General features: G+C 37.1%; 1 pseudogene; it reads right to left on the bottom strand.

The window, feature by feature from the left end:
• Window positions 1-1,997: 1,997 nt before the first annotated feature.
• Window positions 1,998-20,596, bottom strand: part of LOC117023207 (mpv17-like protein 2) — a 30,511-nt pseudogene continuing 11,912 nt past the window's right edge.

Here is a 20,596-nt window from a genome sequence, read left to right as displayed (position 1 = left end):
CCATAAACAAAACAGTATTTTATTAAATCATTTTAGTTAAGAGTTTATAAGAATCAATTTTAAAATATTCATCTTAATGGTAGCAATAAGTTCTATTTCCACTTTACAAAGAGAAAAACTGTGACCAAAAAAGTCATAATCACAGAGTATTTTAATTTCTTCTAAAAATTAAACAGATGAAATACTGTCCCAACCATTTAAGGATAATTCTAACTTTTAAACCATTTTGCAAGAAAAAAAATAAATTCAAAATATGTATTCACCACAACTGGAAAATGGTTGATGAAAGAAAAAAGAACCGAAAGTTCAATTACATTAATATAAGTCCTGCTAGAATAATAAACTGATAATGGGGATTTCATCACGATGCAGGGGAAACATTTTCTAATATAATGTTTTTCTCATTCTACCATCATAGTTCTATGAAAAGTTTGGGAAAAGATTAAGAGCTATGTTTTCAAGAAACTTGGTGTGAACTTTGCTAACAATAATCCAAATAAATTTTTAGATTACTCTTTCAAGAAATTGCAGTATTTATCCACTTTACCACTAAGGTCATTTTTTACTCACTACAAAATGAAAATCTATATTCTGTTCTTCTTGCATGTCTCTTTAAAACCTCAAACCAGAGGAATGAGTCACAATTTGGACGGTTTTCTTTTTTAATCTTCATTCTTCTTTTCTGTTTCTAAGAGGATACTTAGTTTCAACTAGATTGCAATTTCATTTGAAAAGAATTGAACAGGTTTTGCAGGATGAGTTAAACATAACCCACTAAGATTATTTTGGGCAGCTACCTTTAAAGATGCAAGGTAAAAAAATGGTACATCTAGATTTAATAGAGATAATATTTGATTCTTTGAGATAGAAAAGATGTAATTATGATATTGGCAAGAAAGATATGTAAGATGTACTTTTCACTGCTAATGAATAAGAATTGGTAGAATTTTCTGACATTGAGAACGCTAAATACATTAGTAAATTTCTTATACAATGACAACAGAAACATCTGGTGTTGTTTCTAATTCAAATGGTTAAATATGCACAATATTATTTCATGTTACTTAAAATTAGAGTATGAAACTCAAGGTATATGATAAAAATTATTACATCATTTCTATGAAAAAAGGGGAAGCATTAGAATCCTACTTTTATTTTTAATAAAATATTTAATATTAATATGTAATAAGTATTTTGTTAATTGTTAATTACATATTGTTAAATATTGATTTATTAATAAATATTAATTTATTGATTTATATAATATTAATTTATAAATGTTAATTATTAATGATGCATTGGCATTAATATTAAATGAATATTAATGATAAATGTTGATTTACTAAATATTTAATGAATATTTTAATATTTAATTTTACATTAAAATCTTTAATATTGTAGTCTAATAACTTCATTTTTCAACAGTGATGAAAATAATGAAAAGTACAACTTCCTCATATACACTGTCTATAATTTATAGTAACAAAAATCCACATTGGGAGTATAATTCTATATGGGGAAACTTAGAAATGAGGATTTCCGGTATATTTTAAATATACGTTTATTGGCAAATATTTAGTAAGTGCCTTCAATGTTCCAGGTATTGGGCGGGTATCTATGATACAATGATGAAAAAGGACATAGTCCTTCCCCTCCAAATGCTCAGCCTAAAAGAAGACAAATACGTATATTTTTTCAATTACAGAGAATTTAATGGAATTTCTACATCCATGACCGGAGGATGAGACTGGCAGCAACCTAAGGCTCCAAATCCTGGGGGCCGACTCCAGGCGGGGCTCTGCTCCAAGGGAATGGGTGATGTGCCCACCTTGATCCCAGGGCCCAGAGCCCAGCCCACAGTAGTGTTGAGGTTTTGGGGCTTGCAACTGGCTGATTGGCTGGCTGGCTGGCTGGGGCCCAGGGCTGAGGACGGGACATCCCCCTCACTGGTCACTGAGGCTCCCAGAAGGACTGTCCATATTCATGGCTGTGTTACAGATGGGGAATCTGAGGCCCGGGAGTGGACTTGGATGCGGCAGTCCAGTCAGATGCCCAGGAGTCAGGGTGGGGCTAGGACTTGGCCCAGGACCACGGCCTGCTGTGGGAGCCCATTCGCCTTCCCGCCCCAGCGGGTGGTCAACTGGAGGTCAGTCTTTTCCTGTCTGGCATCCATTCAGCTCAATCTGCAGTGCCCACGGCCATTCAGCCTGGGGGCTTCCAGGGACGGGGGATCCGGTATTTCAAGGAGGAGAGGTACATGTCCCAGCCCAGCGTCAGGCCGTTTATGTAGGTGACTCAAAACTGGGGTAGCACGAAGAGGAAGGAAGTTCATCAGCTGCGCAGAGGGCCACACGCACCAGTCAGCCTTGTACAATTTCCCGAACTTGTCCCGCAGCTCCTGATAGCTCTCGCACAGAGTCGGGTCTTCTAGGCAACCAAGACTCAAGTACCAGATGCCCAGCATGGGAGATGCCACCAGCTGGTTCTTCAAGGACCTTCCTGGGGACGTTTGGGAAGCCACGGAGGCCGGACACTGGAAGTCCAGCCAGAGGTCGCAGTAGTGCAGAAGTGGCCCATGATGCAGCTCATTGCAAACACGCTCGCTGAGAGCCGCGGGTGGAATTTCTGGCCCTGGCGGGCACTGATCTCCCGCCAGGGCGCGCACAGCCCCCGACCCCCAGGACAGCACTGCAGTCCAGCATGTTGGTGACCAGCAGCGCACGGCTTTCAACAGGGGCTGCCCCACCCGCCGCCCACAGGCCACCAGCACTATAGCCTCCGTAAAGAAGACAAATATTTAAGAATTGCAATAAAACAGGAGAAGTGCTATAAAGTAATAGAAATGATAATAGCTAATTCTTTTTTGAGCACTTGTAGTATGCCAGCACCTTATATATTTATTCAAGTAATCCTCACAGCAATCTATGAGATAGATACTAAAAAGATAAAGAGGTATATTTAAGATCTGTCTTCTAACAGATCTTAAATACACCTCACTCTGTCTGGGGAGGTCAGACTTTTGAGCCAAGTCCTATAGGGTGTATATGTGGACAAGAGGGAGTGATGCATCAGCCAGTATAACATAAATTATGCCACAGGAACCTCAAATCCCCAACTCTTGATGGCTTATAATAACAAAGATTTAGAGTTCCTAACAAAACCTGACTTGGCTTGGGGACTCTTCAAGTCTCCTCACTCTGAGACCCAGCCTGACAGAGCTTCCATCGTCTGAAGCATCATCAGTTGCTATAGCAAAAAGAAGGGGATGTGGTAAATCACACATTGGCTCTTCAAGTCGCTACCTATAAGACCCATGTCATTTCTGCTCTGTTTTCATTTGCCAAAACAAATCACATGGTCACATCTCGTTTTAATGGGGAAGAGAAGTGCCATCCTCTAGTATACTGTCATGCAGGTCTCTGGTCCCGCTCCCCGCACAAGAACGCAGGATATGGTGAGGCCAAAAAGGAACGCCCACGGAACCATAGATGGGGGAGTTATACCACTATAGTCTCGCTGGTGGCTGGGTTGGAGAAACAGGAAACAGGAGACACATGATCCACAACCCTCACTCGCAGCTTGCTAGCTCAGCCACCATCTTCTTGCTAGCTCCCATTTTCTGCTAGCGTAGTCACAGCAGTTATATTAGTGCCCAATGGCTCACTGGTTACAGCTGACAGCCAACTAGCCACAGCTGATGGCCATCCAATCACAGTTGGTGGCCATTTACTACCTGAGCCAGCACCTTTCCAGGTGAGGCCGAGAGCCTGGAAACTGCCTTCCTGGCTCTGTCCCCACAGCATTGCAGTCAGGACTGAAAGACATTTAGTAACTGTCTCAGAAAGTGACAAACCACCTACCCCAATTGTCTCTAACTAGAAATGTTAGCCACACGTGCTCTTAATAAGCCATAAATATATATAATTGACTAAAGAGAGAAGAAAAAGGTAATGTCCATTGATGTCTGTGTGTCCATTTCCCTGTTTTACCTTTTTGAAATGCAACAAAAGTGACCAATACAAGTGTTTTGGATTCTATGTCAGCTACCATATAGTTAGGCTAAAATTAGAGGCAACTGGCAATTGAGGGAGATCAGTTCAGAATACATGCAAAATACATTGTAAAGAGATTGATTTTACACATTTAGAACTAAAATGCACCAGTTGAGAAAGTTGTGGAATAATCTTTAAGTGAAGACTCAATCTCTGGACTAGTGTTTAACCTGAAGAGTACAAACCAGGGGGATAAGCCTCCCAAATTTTCAATGACCCTTAATGACAAATTTCATGAAAAATCTCTACTATCCAGAATTTCCAGGGTTCCAGAACACTTACTGTGCAGCAGTATGTTTTGCATCCTGAGCTTCAAAACATGTCATGTTATTTGCATCAAAGAAAAAAAAAATCCAGTTAATTATTTCATAGGAAATAAATCTAAAAGAAAGAAACTTTGCGTGTGCATGGGATTGCCAGGAACCCACCTAGCCAGATACCAGCTCAATGTACTGGCTTTTTAGAATGCTGTGACATGCACACTGCCTGCTGAGGATGTGAAAGGAGACGAGTAGAAGATAATGAGTCAATTTCAGGTGTCTTCACATTCTGCCAAAGTGAACATTGGGAAGTGTTTATCACTATTATTTATATAACATTGAAAGAAAAAAGATTTTGAAATTTGCTGTGCTCTATAATGCTTGGCTAACTCTCCATAGATAATAAACAAAAGGTAATTACATGGTAATACTGTAGCATATCACTCAAAGAGAATTATTTTTAAAAAGTGGTTTCACGAACTTTTGTGCCTCCCAAACTAACATTTTACATATAAAAATTAGCCCAAAAACATTCTAAGGATTTTTTCATCAAAATCACAACTCATTCCTAGTTAAACAATGAAGAATGAATATAGCATCTTTAAAACAAAACCTTTTAGACATATAATTAACATACAGTGCAATAAACTGATTATATATAATTTGGCAAATTTTAACCTGTAAATAGCCGTGCAATCACCACCACAGTCTTTCCTCATTCCTGTTTATATTCCCTCCTCCTGTCCCTTCCTCCCAGGCAACCACAATCTACATTGTGTCACTTGCATTTTCTAGAATTTGACACAAGTGGTACCATACGTGTCTTGCTTCTTTCACTCGGTATGATTATTTTGAGATTCATTTTGGTAGTTGTATGTGTCATTTTTTCTAATTTCTGAGTAGTATTCCACTGTATAAATACAACACAATTTTTTATCTCTTCACCTGTTGATGGATGTCTAGGTTATTACTAGTTTTTGGTTATTATAAATAAAGCTGCTAAGAGCATCCATGTACAAGTCTATGTATAAACATAAGCTTGCATTTCTCTTGGGTAGATACCTAGGAGCAAAATGACTGGGTCATATGTTAGGAGTATGTTTAACATTTTCAGAAACTGCCAAACTGTTTTCCTAAGTTGTACTCATTTACATTTACATTTCACATATGAAATGTAATGGTTTCCCCACAATTCCTGAAAGGGTAGGTCTTTTTCATTTTAACCATTCTAAAAGTGTGTGGTGGGACTCATTACAATTTTGATTTGCATTTACTTCCTTAATGAATAATGTAGTTGAGCATCTTTTCATGTGTCTACTTACTATCTGTATATATTTTTGGTGATGTCTCCGTTCAAATCTTTTGCATGTTTCTAAATTGGATTCTGTATTCTTTATTAGCTGTATGCTTTGCAAATATTTTCCCCAATCTGTGGCTTGTCTTTTACTTTCTTAGTGTGTCTCTGAAGAATGGAAGGTTTTCATTTTAATGCAGTTGAGTTTATCAAGTTTTTCTTTTGTAGATTGTGCTTTTGTTGTCATGTGTAAAAAATTGAAATCTTTGCCTAATCCAAGGTCAAAAAGATTTTCTTGTATATGTTCTTCTAGCAATTTTATAATTTCAGGTTTTACATTAGATCTATAAGCCATCTTTATTTAATGTTTATATATACTACAAAGTATTGATCAAAGTTCATTTGTTTGCATGTAGATAACCAATTATTCTAGAGCTATTTATTAAAAAGATTTTTTTCCTCCACTGAAAAGTATGGGTATATTTCAACTCTGTTACATTGATTTTTTTTTTTTTTTTTTTTTTTTTTTTTTGGTGTTTGACGGGGGGTAGTGCAATCTAGTTTTATTAATACACTTGGTCTGAAGTATTCAACTCATTTCCTGATGGCCAGGTAGAACACTAACAGAGCTCCAACAATTCAGGTCCCAGAGAGGCCTGCCACCCACAAAGCTTTGATCTATTTACCCTGAGGCCAGTCTTGATTACTACAGCTTTATAATAAACATTGAACAAAGGTTGTATTAGCCCATGAACTTTGTTTTTAAAAATTGTTTTGGCTATTCTATAGTCTTTGCATTTCCATATCAATTTTAAGATCAACTTATTAATTTCTATAAAAAGATATGCTGAAATTTCTATTGCATTGAATCTCTAGATCAATTTGGGGACACGGCATCCTAACAATATTGAGTCTTGCTATCGATAACAGGATATATTTCTCCATTTATTTAGGCCTTTAATTTCTCTTAGTTATATTCTGCAGTTTCCAGTATATGGGTGTTGCAAATCTTTCGTCAGATTTATCCCTAAGTATTTCATATCTTTGATGCTACATAAATAGTATTATTTATTTCAGTTTCTAATTGTCCATTACTAGTTTATAGAAATGCAATAGATTATAATATATTATATATAACATAATATTTATGATATATTATAACATAGTACAATCGAATATATTATATTCTGCAACCTTGGTAATGTGACATTTAGTATCATTTTAGTAAAATCCACCAGATTTTCTGCATGATCATCTGCCTAAAAACAGTTTTAGTTCTTCCCTTCTAATTTGGATGCCTTTTATTTCTTTCTCTTGTCTAATGCACTAGCTAGTACCTTCAATACAAGTGAGAACAGACATCCTTGCTTTATTCCTGATCTTAGAGGCAGTGCATTGAGACTTTGCCCATTAAGTATGATGTTAGTTCTAGATTTTTCACAAATGTTCTCTACCAAGTTGAGAAAGTTTTTTTCTATTCCTGGTTTGCTGAGAGTTTTTATTAGCAATGGGTGTTGGATTTTGTCAAATGTTGTTCATGTATCTATGAGATGACCATATGGTTTTTCTTTTTTCTTTTGTTAATGTGCTGATTCTTATTGATTTTTCAAATGTTCAACCCATCTTATGCCTCTGAGATAAATTAACTCCATTGGTTGCAATGTATGTTTCATATATATTGTTGGATTTTATTTGCTAAACTTTTGTTTAGAACTTTTGCGTATATGTTCATGAGAAATATGAGTCTATAGGTTTCTTATTGGTGTCAGAGTAATCTGGGCTCACAGTATGAATTGAGAAGTATTCCTTCCTCTTCAATTTTCTGGAAGTGTTCATGTAGTATTGGTTTTGAAGACACGTGGGCCTGAAATTTTCTTTATGTAAAGGTTTTGAACTACCTTGAATATTCATTCAAAATCTTTAATAGATATATGGCTATTCAGGTAATCAATTTCTCTAGAGTGAGGTTTAGTAGTTTGCACTTTCAGGGAATTTTTCCATTTCATTTATGTTGTTAAATTTATTGGCATAAAGTTGTTCATAATGGCTCCTTATTATCCTTTCAATAGTTGTAAGACCAATTTTGATTTCTTCTCTCATTCCTGTTATTGGTAATTTGTGTCTTGTCTCGTTTTATCTTGATCACACTGACTAGAGGTTTATCTGGCTAGAGGTTAATCGATCTCTTCAAAGAACCAGATTTTGGTTTCATTGATTTTTCTCTATTATTTTTGCTTTCTTTTTCATTTATTTCTACTCTTCTCTTTATTATTTCTTTTATTCTGTTTATTTTAGGTATCATCTGCTCTTCTTTTTTCTAATTTTCTAAGGTGGAAGCTAATTTATTTGAGAATTTTCTTTTTTTCTAATAACATTGGCACTTGGTATAAATGTCTCACTTAGTACTGTTTTAGCAGCAATATGCCATACATTTTCATGTGTTGTGCTTTAATTTTAATTCAGTTCAAAATCTTTTTTAGTTTTTCTTTTGATTTCTTCTTTATCCCGTGGGTTATTTAGAATTTAGAAATGTGGTTTTTAGTTTCCAAATATTTGGGCATTTCTCAGAGAACTTTTGGTTATTGATTTCTAACTTAATTCCATAGTAACAAGAGAAAATATATTTTTATGACGTGAATACCTTTAAACTTATTGAGAAATATTCTATGCCCCCAAGATATGGTCTATCTCGGTAAATGGTCTGTGTGCATGTGAAAAGAATGTGCATTCTGCTGTTGTTGGATGGAGTCTTCTAAAAATGTCAAATAGATTAAGTTTGTTAATAGCATTATTTAAGTCTTTTACATTCTTGCTTATTTTCTGTCTAGTTTTTCTATCAGGCATTGAGAAAAAGGTTTTTAAACCTCTGACTTTAAAACCTCTGTCTACTCCTTGATGCTCTATCTGTTTGTGTTTATTGTATTTTTAATTTCTGTTAGGTGCATAAATGTTTTGGATTGTTATGTCCTCTTGATAAATTGGCTCTTTTAGCATTATGAAAGCACATTCTTCATCCTTGCTCATAGTCATTGTTCTGAAATCTACTTTGCTTGCTATTAATGATCACTCCAGCTTTTGTATGATTAGTATTAGCATGAAAATTTCTTTTTCCATTGTTATTTTTTTACCTATTTGTGTCTTTATTTGAAAGCGTGTTTTGTAGGCAGCGTATAATTGGTTTTGCTTGTTGATCCAATCTGAAAATCTATGCCTTATAATTAGGGTATTCAGACCATTTACATTAATGCCATCCTTAGTATGGTTATGTTAAAATTGATCATATTACTACTTTTTCTATACGTTTCGTTCCATTCTTTTCCATTTTTCTTTTTTCTGCCTTCTTTTAGATTGAATAAAATAAATGTAGTTTTGCTGGGCAAAGAATCATAAATTGACAATGTTTCCTTCACTACTTGAAAGAGATTGTTTACTATTTTATCACTGGTATTGAGCGATCTACCGTCATCATCTTTATTCCTCTGTATGTAACATGTACGTATGTGGTAGGCAGAAAAATCACCCATACCTGATTTAGATGATGAGATTTACAACTTTTGAGCTAATAAGGTTGAGATGAGGTTTTTAAACTTTGTGTTGATGCTATAATTAGGGATCTTGGGATGGGGTGAAGGTATTTTTGCCTATGGGACATGTGTAGGTATACCTAGGGACCAGAAGATGGACTGTGCTGGGCAGAATCATGGCCCCCAAATATGTTCATGCCCTAATACCCTGAAATTGTGACTATGTTAGGTTATATGGCAAAGGGTAATTAAAGTTATAGATAGAATTAAGTTTGCTACTCAAATGACCTAAAATAGGGAGGTTATCCTGAATTGTCTAGGTGGATCCAACATAATCACATGGGTCTTTCAAAGTGGAAGCAGGATCAGAGAGATGCTTATGTGTTGGTTTTGAAGATGGCAGAAGGGGCCATGATCCAAGGAAGGTGGATGGTCTCTAGCAGCTAGAACAGAATTTTTTCCTAGAACTTCCAGAATACAGCCCTGCTGAAACCTTGATTTTAGCCAAGTAAGACCCATGTCAGACTTCTGACATATAGAACTATAAGATAATAAATTTGTGTTGTTTTAAGCCTCAAAAGTTTGATGTAATTTGTTACAGAAGCTATAGAAATCTAATACAATGTATTCTTTCTTCTCTGGCTGTCTTTAAGATTTGTTTTTATCACTGATAGATAGCATTATTACATGCCCTACACATAGTCCCATCTTTTCCCCAGAAAAGACACTAATAGGAAATACAAATTAAAAAAAATTTTTGTTCTGTTCGGGGAAAGCAATAGCTGGGAAAAAAGGGCAAGAGAAAGTTTTACAATGTGTAGTTGGGTTATTTTTACAAAACACTTTCTATTGAAGATAGACCTTAAAAAAAACATTGCTTGTTTCTTAGTTAACTGTAGGCAATATCAACATTTTTAGAATTATTACACATTGTTATCAAAGTCTTAAGACCTCGAAATAAAGGGGAAAAGTATACATTAAAGTTGTTCCACGGGGGAATAGTGTTCACAAATCAGTAACATAAATGTTTTTATATGGACCAGTGAAAGACATAAGCAGGCTATTTTATCTTAACCTGGCCTAATAAGTTCATTTCAAGAAAAATGCTTTAATAATGTTATGTTTTAATCCAACTAAATTCTATATCAGGATTACAGAATTATATCGGGCTTTTAAATGCCCTTTCTTCTCAGAGTGCTTTTATATATAATGGCTTTAAATGTCACAATGGTCCCAAGAAATTCACCAAGAGGCAATAAGGATTCTCAAATAAAGCCAATTCCCCACCCCATCCCCACATGCTGACTTTGGTTGGACTTAGCTAACTCCTTGTTTTCTAATTAAGATATTTTTAAGTGTAAAAGGGTAAAAGGTTAAGAGAAGGTATTCAGCCTTGTAGGTACCAAACAACTGAATTCTGGCAAAGCAAGTTCATAATTTTCAGACAATTTAAGGTAAGCTATTTCCATGAAAAAAGGAAAGAAACCTTTTAAATTTTTAAAAAATTACACAAGTAATGTGTGTTAATTTTCAAAAAAAAAAAAAAAATCAGAAGAAACGGACAAATACATGAACCCTTAATCTCACTGCCCGGGATAACGTCTATTAACATGTTAGTGTACGTCTGTCGAGCTGGTATTTTCTGTTTGCCCTGTAGATCCACTCTCAAGCCTGTTCAGTCTGTTCTGTGCTTTTAGAAACTGATCTATATGGACTAGATCAAAGAATCCCTTTGCAGTCTGACTTCTGGTTAAGCTCAGTGAATGAAGAACACTGTTAAGAGAGTAAGGGGAGGAAGGAAAGAGAGGCCAAGATATTCATTTCCCAGTACCTACAATGTGGAGTTGCTATGGGAAGGCTGCATTCTTTTAGCAAGAGCGATAAATCCTATGAAAAGGCCATCTCCACATAGCTCTCCCTGCCTAACAGCCCCTTCCGTTAGCCGCTTCAAACGGGCCTAGACGTGGTAAGCACATTCTATCCTCCACACCCTTAACAGCTCTGGGTTCTGCACTATTCCTTTTTGTTTCTCTACATCCTGCCTACATCTTATAAATAATTCCTGTACTGAACTCCCCTCAAATTACTCAAGTTGAGTGTGCCATCTATATCCTGCTGCTACTTTAACTAACCCCTGTCTAGATTTCTAAGTTTTTAAGTAAATTTTATGTAAACACACACACACACGTATACACACACACACACACACACACACTCACTAGTATATAAACACCCACATACACACACATTCATGTTTTTACAAAATACCTGCATAATATGCCAGCTATTGTATAGGTATGTCAAAATCTATACAAATTACTATTATTCAAAATTTACATTATTTTCATTTTTTTCTATTCTAAACAATGATGCAATGAATATCTATATACATACATATATATTTGCCCTTTTATCTATATTATTGTCATAGGAAACATTCTTAGCAGCAGCATTTCTGGAACAAAGGTATATGCATATTTAAGGCTTGTGATATTGCCAAATACCCTTAATGATACAGGCCATAATGATATACACCTCCCTGTGCAGTATACAAGAATGCCCATATGCTCATTATCCCACCCACTCACTAACACTCCACCAAAACATTTTTGCAGAAAGAAAATTAACCTCTTCAGTTCTTTTGTATTCATAGCACTTAGTACTGTGCAGCGAAGCTATACCCAAAGCTACTAAGTGGCTATCTGGATAACACTTCAAACATCAGTTCTTAATTCCATTTTCAGAAATCATAAAATAGAGTTTTCTGACATCTTCTCTCTACTCCACATAACTCCTCTCCATAAGTACAACCTTTTAACCCTTAAAATATAGTATGTAAAAATTTTTCCATTGATTCTTTGGGAGTGGCAAAACCTACACATGTAAGTCCTAAACTAAAGAAACTAGAGCAAATTTAATAAAATCTCTAGTTTCTTTTACAAAATATAAAGGAATATTATTGTACATTAAGATATAAGTTTTAGATCAATGAAACACAATAGAGCCCAGAAATAAACCTATACATATTTGGTCAATTAATTTAAGACAAAGGAGCCAAGAACACACAATGGGTAAAGGACAGTCTCTTCAATAAATGGTGTCGGGAAAACGAGACAGCAACATGCAAAAAAATGAAACTGGACCCCTATCTTATACCATACACAAAAATCAACGCAAAATGCATTAAAGACTAGAGCATAACACCTGAAACCATAAAATTCCTAGAAGAAAACACAGGCAGGGAGCTACTTGATGTCAGTCTTGGCAATGATTTTTTGGATTTGACTTCAAAAACAAAGGCAACAAAAGCAAAAGTAAACAAGTGGGACATCAAACTAAAAAGCTTCTTCATAGCAAAGGAAATCATCAACAAAATGAAAGGGCAACCTACAAAAAGGGAGAAAATATTTGTAACTCACATATCTGATAAGGGGTTAATATCCAAAATATAAAAAGAATGCATACAACTCAATAGCAGCAGTGGAAGAGGAAGAGGATGAGGAAGAGAAAGAGGAAGAAGGAAGAGGAGGAGGAGGAGGAAAAGGAGAAGAAGGGGGAGGGGGAGGGGCAGGAGAAGAAGAAGAAGAAGAGGAATCTGATTTTAAAATAGGCAAAGGATCTGAATAGACATTTCTCCAAAGAAGACATGCAGAAAGCTTACTGAAAAGGTGCTCAACACCCCTAATCATCAGGGAAATGAAAATCAAAAACTGCAATGAGATATCACCTCACACCTGTTAGAATGGCTATTATCAAAAAGACAAGAAATAGCAAGTTTTGGCAAAGACATGGAGAAAAGAGAACCCTTGTGCATTGTTGGTGAAAATGTAAACTGGTACAGCCATTATGAAAAACAATATGGAGATTCCTCAAAATTAAAAAATAAAATTAGCATATGGGATAAATAGAATTACTGGATCATATGCTAAAAATAAAATTAGCATATGATCCAGTAATTCCATATGATCCAGTAATTCTATTTATCCCAAAGGAATGAAATTACTATCTCAAAAATATATCTGCACCCTCATGTTCATTGCAGCATTATTTACAATAACCAAGATATGAAAACAACCTAAGTATTCATTGATGGATGAATGGAAAAAGAAAATGTGGTATATATATATGCAGTGGAATATTACGCCGCCAAAAAGATGAAGGAAATCTTGCTATGTGCGATAACATGGATGGGCCTTGATGACATTAATCTAAGTGAAATAAATCAGACAGAGAAAAACAAATACTATATAATCTCACTTACATGTGGAGTCTTAAAAACAAAAAAGAGTTCACAGATGCAGAGAACAGATTGGTGGTTGCCAGAGGTGAGGGGTTGGGGATGGGTAAAAGGCATGAAGGAGGTCAAAGGTACAAACTTCTAGTTATAAAATAAATAAGCCCTGGGGACATAATGTATCGCATGATGACTATACTTAATATCATACTGTATACAGATTTGAAATTTGCTAAGAGAGTAGATCTTAAAACTTCTCATCACAGGGAAAAAAAATGTAACTGTGTAATAGATGTTAACTAGACTTATTATGGTGATCATTTCACAATATATACATATATGAAATCATTAAATTTTACACCTGAAACTAATATAATGTTACGTGTCAATTATATCTTAATTTAAAATAAAAATTTTAATTAATCCTATGAACATGAATTGAATCCCATGGTTGTGAAAGACATTAAAGTCCCTAAAGGAGGCCTAAAAACAGTGGAAATGAAAAGTAACTCTAAGAACAGTTTCTCTGAGGAGGATAAATGAAAACAAACAAACCTCTAGCTAATCTAGAAAAAAGAGAAAATATGTTCAGAAAGAGATAAAATTGGGGTTGTCACCATAGATATGGAAGGTTTTTTTTCTTTACAAAATACTATCCACAACTCTAAGCTAAAAATTTTTAAATATAGAATGTACTAAAAAAAGTTAAAATGATAAGTATTACTTTATCAGATCAATATCCATGAAAGGAATGGAAAATGTCAAAGAAGGCAGAAGAGGCTACATATTAAGAGCACAGCCCTAAATTGCATTGTCCCCTTGTCCTTCCAACACTGGGTAAGACCAACTCTGTATTTTCTTCAACTGTCCTCTGAGGTTTGCTGGAGAAAAAAAATCACAGTCAAGTAGGTGAATATCGTTTTATGGTCATCAACCTCAAATGAGTTCTCAGCACTGAAAACAAACTACAGGTTTATATCTTTTTATTTGTGTTACTTTTTTATTCTCCACATCTCTGTAACATAAATAAAATCTTCTCTATTCTTTTCAAACTTCTGAATTCTCTCTCTCTTTCTGCCTCTCTCTCTCTCTCTCTCTCTCTCAATCTCTCTCTCTCTCTCTCACACACACACACACACACACACACACACACACACACACCCTCCCAGCCTTGCCAAATAACTCAGCAGGCAATCTGAGAAAAATCAGACTTCTCTTTTCACAAAGAAACAAAAGCTATCAGAAGGACCACCTTGAATTCCTGCCCCTAGAACAATAACACAAACCTATATATATACGACTATTCTTTTTTCCCCCCTTCTGTTTCAGAGGAATAAGTAGCCAACACTTATGACTTATCAAGTACCTTACTCTGTCTTATATCTTCAAACTGCCTCTCTTTACTGGCTTCTTTCATTAGCCTTCCAGCATCACTCTTCCTACAAGCTCCTTCTTTTTCTGTTCTTCTTCATTTTCTCAGTTCCCTTTCATTTCACAACCCACCACATTCTGGCTATTAGTTCTAACAAAATTCCCCTTGTCAGATTCATCACTGACCTCCATATTGTTCGCTCCAATCAACACTTTTCAGTTCTTCACTCGCTTGTTCCCTAGAGACTGTTGACCATACTCTTCTCACCTGCTGCCTAATAAACAGGCAGGTGTTTTTTTTCCTACTTAGCTCATCTCTATGGATTGAATTTCCACGTTATAATAAAATTTGTAATAATGTATTGCTTCACTTAATTAATCAGTAGCACCAGATAGAAAGTTCAAATCCTGCCAAAGGAGTCCCCTTTCTACCCCTGTGCCCTAGTCCTCCAGTTTCCCTACCCAGAAGTCATGTGCTGCAAGCACTGTGTGAACCTAGAGCTACAGAGGGCTGTCTTTCCCACCTTAAAAATCTTTGCTTGCTAAAGAGTGAAGGCTGACATCACATACAGCCATTATATTTCCACTGTCTCTATTCCTTATGCTGTACTCCACTTCTTGTGAATATATATATATATATATATATATATATATATATATATATATATATATAATTATAGCTGACATTCATTATTATTCAACTTCAGCTTCAGGTGTACAGCACAGTGATCAGGAATCTACCACCCCTGAAGCGGAGGGGGGTTATCACTTTGTGAGGGGTATAAACGTCTAACTATTACATTGTTTTGTATACCTGAAACTAATAATAAAATAAAATAAAGGGCAATGATTTTAAATTGTGGAATGAATCACAAATTTATTCAATCTGTTTTTCACTTGCTAGCAGCCAAGATTTTAAATATTACTCCCAGGTCTCTGCATTGCTTTCTTTTGCTAGTAAGATTAAAATTAATAACAAACAAAGCTAAGTTGAACTAAACTGGGAGAAAAAAAAAGAGTGAAGGCTGCACAAAAGAAACAAAGCTGAGAGATAGACAGGAGCAGTTTCCTGATGTCATTGTTTGAATACAAGGTCTGACACTTAAGTTTGTGAACTCATCCTAGAAAAAGTGCTCCATAGCTCATTGCTGAATATCGCTATGGTCACCTTCGAAGTACTCCCCTTGGGAAGCTATGCACCTATGCCAGTGCCTAGTTCACCCATCAAAGCAATTTTGGAACTCTTTCTGGAATGGCCATCAGAGCTGTCGTCGTATTATCCTTCATATCCTGAATGTCATCCAAATGTCTTTCCTTCAATATTTCCTTTATTTTCAGGTAAAGAAAGAAGTCATTGTGGGGCAGATAAGGTGAATAGGGAGGGTGTTCCAATACAGTGATTTGTTTACTGCCTAAAAACTCCCTCACAGACAGTGCTGTGTGAACTGGTGCATTGTCATGATGCAAGAGCCATGAATTGTTGATGAAAAGTTCAGATTGTTTTCATCTCACTCTTTTATGCAGCCTTTTCATCACTTCCAAATAGTAAACTAGGTTAACTGTTTGCCAGTTGGTACAAATTCATAATGAATAATCCCTTTGATATCAAAAAAGTTTAGCAACATCATTGCAACAAGTTCTTGAACTTAATTGTCTATATATGGATCTAATTGACTCTGAAGCCTACTCAGGCTTCAAATCTTCAAAATCTCTGAACTTTTCTAGTAATGAGGAAGAATAAATTCCCTTTTTGGCAAAGCTAGTTTGAATTGTGTTTCTGTAATTTGTAATTGAAGCAGTCCTGCCTAATGCTGAGGGAATAGGTTTTAGAAATTTTTTAGGACACAAAATTGACAGGGTTTCATTATCAATTGGATGTGGAAAGTCTAATTTTCCAAATGTAGATGTAGACCTGGAGGAGGTTGAATAGGGTCCTAGCCCCATGTCTGGCAAGAAGGAGTTCACATTTCACAAAGTTGCCACATGTGAGTGTGAGGAAAGGTGAAGCTCAGAAATAAGTTAAGGGTCCAAAAGCTGGTAATTTGGGTGGATGGTCAAAAATAAGCCAAACTCTAGGAATCAGACATTAGGGAGTCCACGGACTCTTAATCTTAAGTAGGCCTCAGGTTGGGAAATAGATCAGTTTAACTAACGGAATCTGAGGTATTAATTGCCGACAAAAAGTTAAAGATCTAAAAATAAAGATATCAGAGTTACACTGGATAAGTGCTTACCAAGATATGATAATCAATGCAAGTAAACACTTACATGAAATAGAAAAAAGGGAAACTTACTTTCGTAAGTTAGGTGGAACAAGACTGATACTAGCAACCAAAGCCTTAAAATTACCTTAGAAGAACAATGAGTTTGTTCTTTGGCTTCTTTTGCAGTTATTACTGACAGAAGGTAGCTCTGGGCACAAAGGACTGTATAAAAAATAGCTGTCGCTAATGTTAAATGACTGTGATATAATCAATATCCTTAAGGCTAAAATAAGTTTAGGACAGTTAGATATATTAAGGTGTTCTTGTGAAAAAAAATAAGTAAATAGAAAGCATAGAAAATCAAAGAAAATTACAACCAAAAGATCATGCATATTCTGAAAAATAAAGGTAAATCAAGGAGGAGATACTGAAGTTGAAAAGACCGTGGGCAAGGAGAGAGATCCAAGATGGTGGAGTGGATAAACAATACCTACTTCCTTCCATGAACACATTAAAATTACAACTAAATTATAGAACAATCAACCTGGAGAATCATTTGAAGTTTACCTGAACAGAAGTTTGATAACCAAGGATATAAAGAAGAAGCCACGTCGTGACTGGTAGAAGGGGCAGAGATGCAAAACAGGCTGGCCTCAAACCTCCGTGTGGTGGTTGAGTGGCAGGAAGGATATCTCAGCAATGGAGATACCTGCATTAAAAGCAAGAGACCCACACGAGGCTCCCCAGCCCAGAGTACTGGTGCTGGGAAGAGGAGCCCCCAGAACATTTGGCTGTGAAAGACAGTGGGGATTCCAACCAGCCAGGTGGGATGGAAGACTGTGAGAATCCAAGACATTCCCTTAAAGGGCCCGTGCACAGACTCACTTGCTCGCAGGCACTCACCCTGGACTCCAGCGACTGTATGGTGACTTGAGGGGTGTCAGAGGCATACAGAGGCAGACTGAGGTGTGTGACTTTGAGGCGAAGGCTGGAGGACAGTCACAATTTTCCATGTGTGGCGTCCCTCTCCCGTGCAGCCAGCAGGCCAGCACCATCTTTCCTGTGCTGAGCCCACCGCCCACAGGCCAAATCTGAATCTGGACCGGTCTGCTGAGCTCCACTGCTCCACCCTGCTGACCACTGGGATACTGCCCTACACAACTCCCCCAAAACCAGAGGCACTTTCTTAGTGAGCAGCCAGGCACTATTTCTTGGAAAACTATCAGAGTCTGCAGGCCTCAGCCAGGTGGTGACTGTCCTCATTGTGCTCTGAAACTTTTGCTGAGCACCACGAGGCTCAGCACTGGCAACAAAACAGAATCTACATTAACCTGGTGACCACCACTCTTCCCACTCTAGTAACTCCCTGAGGACTTGCTTCACCCAGCTTGCATACTGCATGAGGCTTCATCAGTGGTTGAACCTTAGGGGAGCTAGCAGGTGGCAGCAGGTCTCAGGGTGTCCTAGCTTTTATGGATATGCCCGGTACTGGTGGCAGCTGTCCTCAGTTCCCAGCGTGGCCTCACCCATGTGCCTCCAGGTTTAGCAAAGGCAGGAATAACCACAGATCACTTTGTAGTTCCTACCTCTCTTGGTAGTCCCTGGTCCGTTACATGCAGTGAGTGACCTGGACCTGAACTGGAACCCCTGCCAAGAGGCTCTAGAACCAACATACTTGGAGGTTGGCTTCAGACCACAGCAGAGCACTGCCTAATTGGTCTCACAAGCAGCACACACAAAGGGCAGACTCAACAGGCACCAGAGCTCACTGGAATGACTACCATACAGCCTATAAGCTGTGACATGGCCAAACCCCACAGACAATCAGCCAGAGGGTCAATCCCACCCAGGCTCAATTATAACAGGAGGGCACACACAACCCATACAAGGGACACTCCTGGAGCACCCGAAGCAGGTGACCAAGGAGACTGTGCTAGGGCCCCACAGGGTACCTACCACATAAGGCCACCCAGACAAGATTGGGAGACAAAGCAGATCTACCTCATACATGGAAACAAACACTGAGAGGCAGCCAAAATGAGGAAATGAAGACATACATCCCAAATGAAAGAACAGGAGAAAACTCCAGAAAAAGAACTAAATGAAATGGAGGCAAGCAACCTACAGATACAGAGTTCAAAACAATGGTTATAAGGATGCTCAAAGAATTTAGTGAGAACTTCAACAGAGAGATACCAAGCATAAAAAAAGAACATAAAAACCATATAAAAGAACCTTTCAGAGGGGGCGACCGTATGACTCAGCTGGTTAGAGCGCAAGCTCTTAACAACAAAGTTGCCGGTTTGAGTCCCACATGTGTCAGTGAACTGCGCCCTCCACAACTAGATTGAAAATGACAGCTTGAGCTTGGAGCTGAGCCGCTGGTGGGTGGCCGGATGGCTAAGTGGTTAGAGCGCTTGGTGCTCATAACACCAAGGTCGCTTGTTTGAGTCCCACATGGGCCAGTGAGCTGTGCCTTCCATGACTAGATTGAAAAAAACAACGACATGACTTGGAGCTGAGCTGCGCCCCCACCCCAAACTAAATTGAAAAAACAATGACTTGACATCTTGGAAAAACACACTGTTCCCCAATATTCCCCAATTAAAAAAAAAAGAACCAGTCAGAAGTGAAGAATACAATAACTGAAATGAAAAATGCACTAGAAGGAATCACCAGCAGACTATATGAAGCAAGATCAAATCAGCAATTTGGAAGACAAGGCTGAAAACACCCAATTGGAACAATTCTGCTAGTTCTGCAGAAAACACACAATTGGAACAGAAAAAAGAAAGAAAGAAAAAATGAGGATAGTTTAAGAAACCTCTGGAATCAAGCATAACAGCATTCATGTTATAAGGGTACCAGAAGAAGAGTGAAAGCAAGGGATTGAGAAACTATTTGAAGAAATAATGACTGAAGACTTTCCTAACCCGGCAAAGGATATAGACATATAAGCCCAGGAAGTGCAGAGAGTCCCAAACAGGATGAACCTAACAAGCCCACACCAAGACACATTATAATTAAAATGGCAAAGGTTAAAGACAAAGAGAGAATCCTAAAAGCAGCAAGAGAAAGGCAACTAGTAACTTAAAAAGGAGCTCCCATCAGATTGTCAGCTAATTTCTCAACAGAAACTTTGCAGGCCTGAAGGGATTGGCACAAAACATTTAACGTGATTAAAATCAAGGACCTACAACCAAGGGTACTCTACCAAGCAAGACTATCATTTAAAATCGAAGGACAAATAAAGAGCTTCCCAGGTGAGAAAAAAACTAAAGGAGTTCATCACTACCAAACCAATATTACAAGGAATGTTAGAGGGACTACTTTAAGATGAAAAAGCAAAAATAAAAATTATGAATAATAAAATGGTAATAGCTACATATCTATCAAAAATTGCTTTCAATGTAAATGGATTAAGTGCTCCAACCAAAAGACATAGGAAGGCTGAATGGATAAGAAAACAAAACCCTTACATATGCTGCCTACGAGATTCACTTCAGATTGAAAGACACACACAGATGGGAAGTAAAAGGATGGAAGGGGATGTTTTGTGAAGATGGAAACAAAAAAATAAACAAGAAAGCGTTGGGTAGTGGTGTGTATACCAGACAAAATAGACTTAAAAAAAAAAAAAAGACTATAACAAGAGAC

The sequence above is a fragment of the Rhinolophus ferrumequinum genome, chromosome 6 (genome assembly GCF_004115265.2).
Source record: "Rhinolophus ferrumequinum isolate MPI-CBG mRhiFer1 chromosome 6, mRhiFer1_v1.p, whole genome shotgun sequence".
In the NCBI taxonomy this organism is placed as follows: domain Eukaryota; kingdom Metazoa; phylum Chordata; class Mammalia; order Chiroptera; family Rhinolophidae; genus Rhinolophus; species Rhinolophus ferrumequinum.
This window is presented reverse-complemented; position numbering and strand designations above follow the sequence as displayed.